This window comes from Pinus tabuliformis, chromosome Q (genome assembly GCF_031772625.1).
Source record: "Pinus tabuliformis cultivar Carrire ecotype Pingquan chromosome Q, CPIR1, whole genome shotgun sequence".
NCBI lineage: Eukaryota > Viridiplantae > Streptophyta > Pinopsida > Pinales > Pinaceae > Pinus > Pinus tabuliformis.
In genome coordinates, this window is record NC_142296.1 from 241,868,945 (window position 1) to 241,873,525 (window position 4,581).

Consider the following 4,581-nt stretch of genomic DNA (forward strand, 5'->3'; position numbering starts at 1 on the left):
GATAACCATTATCTGAATCAAAAGTGTAGCCTCATCATTCCTTCATCATTCCTTGGGGTATGTGATTTAATTTGGATGACTCGTCCTCCACTAGGTCTTCTCACCTAAATCTTTAATATATTTTAATACAATGAAAAATGGTATCAAAACCTAGGTTTGCATCGATACTTCAGTACCTAACATTCGTATGTTCTTGTGCAGGGTTTCCAAGGTTAAAGAGCACCCACAATAAGGCTTATACTTGTTTATGTCTCATCCAAGTCATTTAAAAAGAGTTGTCTTCTCAACCTGGTTTCCTATCACTTTGTCCAAAGCCACCACTTCTAGAATATGTTGTCTTCTCATATGGATCTCATTTGGAGATTCTTACTCACCAAGTATGTTGTCTTCTCATATGGATCTCATTTGGATATTCTTACTCTCCTTGGTGAGGATAGAATGGAAGCCCTTCTTTATCATTGCCTTTCTTGTTGTAATACAAGACAGCAAAAAAAGTAGAGTGAAAACAACAAAAAATAACGTGAAAACTTTGATATCGAAGGTTGTAAGCGTTTATGGAGTCTTAACGCCATACTCTGCATTCACCTTTTGAGTTTATGGCATTTTGAACTATGTTATTTTATGCTCTTTAGGAATATTACCTAAATTTTATAAGAATAAGCATGGACTTAATGTCATGATCTTTTTCGTCTGAACTCTTTCCATTTCTGTGAGCCTTAAGGTACTGACTAAATACATGACACACGTCATTTGTACTTTGCTATGTTTTCAAGTCACCATCTAGATGATAAATGGTTAGCATCTTGGACAAATGATCATGCAGATGGTGTAATATGGAAACAAGTCAACAGTGGCATTCCAAGTGGGCAACCTGGACAAAGTTGTACAATTCTGGGAGATTGGCTAGTTCTCTTTGGAGGAATAAATGATATAGGGATATGCCAAAACGACACATGAATAAGACAAGTCAATTTATGATGAAATATTCAAGTGGATGAATATCATGGAAATTGTTACAAGTTGTTGTTGCACCGACATTTCGAGGAGCACATGTAATCTGTTTTTCTGGAGATAACAGAATTGTGGTTTATGGTAGCATTGGACCAAATGGTAGATTAAATGGCACCTTGGTGTTGTATCTTACTGAAGATCAAAAACCATGTTGGCACGAAATTGAACTATCTTGTCAACACCTCCTCGTTCAAGTCACTGACTTACGTGGATTGGTGGAAATCGCGTAATCTTATTTGGAGGCAAAGGAATCAATTATAAACTTCTAAATAGTGTTTGGAAGTTTGATATGGAAAGTTGTTGCCCAGAGTGGGTTGAACTTTGTGCTCATGAACCTCATCCACCAAATGGAGTATCAGAACCTTGTTCAAGTCATTCTTCGACTTCCATGTTTGAAGGAAGAGTACTTTTTTATGTAGGTGAAGATACATGTAGATGCAAGAAAGATGATGTATGGATACTTGATCCAATTGCAGGTAATTTCGTTGACACTCCAACATCTTATACTTCTAGTCTAGATATTATCAGAGTTCATGAAAACACACCAAAAAAAAATCAACAACTCATAAGATGTGGAAGAAACTGAAGCAGAAGGAATCCCACCAGAAGAGAGACCTTTTCATGGAGCATGTGTTATTGATTGTGGGTGTTCGATACTTATGTCCGGGGGATGGTTGATGGTAAACTCCAACAAATTGTGGCTTTTGGACTAGACTTTGATGTTAAGCTCTATTTTTTTCACACACAAAGAAAAAAGAAAAAAAAAATTGCTTTCTATTATAAAATGCGAAAGTACATATATTAGAGAGAGGGATTTCTCAATCACCAACGAAAACATAGAAAATCCATAACCAGGCAGTCCTATAAACATGGATCTAGGATACAATATCAAAAAATCTGCTGATAGAAGTTAGGAATCAGCAAAAGAAAACCAAGACAAAAGACAAAAAGTCATTTATAATTTTTGACTTCCCTATTTGTTTGGAGTTTGACTTTGATTTTTTTTATTCTTGTTATTTTTTTTCCTTTGATTATTTGTGAGTAATAGAATTTTTTAATAATATTTGATTTTAATAAATTAATTTAAATATTATTTTTCAAAAACTAGCAATTTAATATAGTCATTACTTATTAATAATATTTGTTTTTAATAAATTAATATCATAATGTAAATATTGTTTTTCAAAAACTAGCCGTTTATTGATAATATTTGTTTTTAATATATTAATAAATTAATATCATAATTTAAATATTATTGTTCAAATATAGTCGTTACTTGAAATTATGGGTTCTACATTGTTCTCTATTTAAGCCTTTGCCATGGTTTGCCTCTCCATCTGGTCATGATGATGAAATCATGACCACACTTGTTGGTTCGAAATGCTCGACCAAAAATTTCTCTTATGTGATTTGTACTGAAAGACTTTTCTTAAAAAATAAAGAAAACCAGGTGAGGATCATTTCCAGAAAACAAGGAGTGACAAAGAGCCCTAGAGACAAAAAAATCTTATTAAATAAAAATGTGTGAGTTGCTAAGAAGACAACTAAACATCTAACTAAAAATGTGTACTAACATGCAATATAAATAAGCATTTTGTAATTTCTAAGGTTCAAAATTCTCCAACAAATTTCAATCGTTAAAATGGACATCCACATTTTATCAGAATTTTCCATATTGTTTAACCATATGTATTGGAGATGTTAATTCCTATTTGTCCTGCGCTTAATATGTGATATTCCTTAGTAGAGTTTAGGCTTCTGTGATCCATATCAAGTTTACAAAAGATTTTTCGGCGAAGATCACATGAGACATCATTTGTCGACGCGTTTCGAACCAACCAGTGTAGTTCATCGTCAGGACAAGTTGTCACGATGAACCACACTGGTTAGTTCGAAACACGTCGACAAATGATGTCTCATGTCCGAAAAATCTTTTGTAAAAATGTGATATTCCTCCTATAGAATGTATTGGTTAATGCAGGTTTAATGCAATCTCTATGTGAGTGGTTAATCAATTAATATCTATGTCAGCTGTTTGATTAGGTGATTGTTAGTGACTTCCTAGTCAGACAATAGGAAATGGCGAAAGGACTTCCTATTCACTTGAAGGTCATGATCTACTCGTTATTTCTTTTCACGCGGAAGTTGGCCTCCAACCTTTGGAAGGACGTACCTCATAAGGTCGAGAAGAAAATCACGGACAAGTGGCTCAAAGTTGTCTTTTTCCTTACCCCGTCCAGTAGCAGAAAAGGCCACGGATTTCACAGTCAATGGCCATGTTGTGCCATAGGGTGGGTTCGCTCACTCGACCGATCAATATGGGTTCCCTCTTTCATTTTGATGCCTTCCAATAGAACGCACTAATGCTACCGTTATTTTTGTCTGCAAGAAAATGTCCAATAGGTCCAATAGTTTAGTTTGTTTGTTGATAATAAAGATATTGGCTGATAGTGCGCAAGAAGTGTATCGGTCAGTGGCTCCAAGGAGAACCAAAATGATGTGGAAACTAACCAGTGTTCATGTGCAAGGAAGTTAAAATAGCGAAGAGAGTGTATTACCTATTAATGTGGGCACTGGTGGGAACAAGGGTGTTCTAATTTCATCATCGAGTTGCTCATATATTCTGCATTTTCAACCTCCAGCTCCATCACCCATGTGGGTTTCACTTCCCTTAGCTATTTGTTGTCGGATGCCAACGATAAGATAACATTCACCATGATATTTACAGCCAGCAAAGGATATGTGTTAGGTTATATTACTTTGGGTGGTTACTTCATTCCAAGTATTGAGATGTGTTGTTAAATTAAAATAAAATTAAAATAAGAAAATAATTTGTTATATTTCTATAAAGAATTTCGAAAATTAGATGAAGGTTACGTTGTATCTAGACTGTGTTCTTAGATAACTGCAAGTACAATGATGAGTCAGTATCTCGATGAAAGTACATCAATAGGATGGTTAATAGTTCAGTTATTACAAACACGAAATGGATTTAGTAGTCTAAAGTAACTGTATTTTCAAGGTATAGCTCAATATGGATGGTTGTGATAGAGGTAAGACTCTAAGATTTCAAAATGGATAAAAATGTTAATGAAGATTCTACCAAATAAAAGATCAAGACAAGTATTCATCAAAGAGACTTTTAGAGATGCTTAATATGTGATATTCTTCATCATAAATTGTATTGAGAAACATCATCTTTACATGAGTTGATTAGTTAGGAGGTTCTTAGTTTTAATTATGGTTGAGATATTTTCTCAACTGCCTAGATTGTGGCTAAAATAGTATATCTTAGGTCCATCTTGTTGTATAAATATATGATATTATGTGTGAGAATATACTAAAATATATATATAATTTTGTGTGAATAAATTTTTTATTTGTCCATTGGCATGCAATCAGTGAATGATATATTGGTTTGTTAGATGCGGTGTCCATTTGTACATATATTTCAAAGCTTACACACCTACTTCAAGTTTCAGTGCTTGCAAGCTAAGATGGATCTCTGGATCTGATTGAAACTGTGTCTAAAGGTTGTTTAAGATGTTCATCCAAGCCATCAATGCATTC

General features: G+C 34.1%; 1 pseudogene; it reads left to right on the top strand.

Moving 5' to 3' along the window:
* The first annotated feature begins 762 nt into the window (after positions 1–762).
* Positions 763–1,816, top strand: LOC149219082 (F-box/kelch-repeat protein At1g51550-like; annotated as a pseudogene).
* The last annotated feature ends 2,765 nt before the right edge of the window (positions 1,817–4,581 follow it).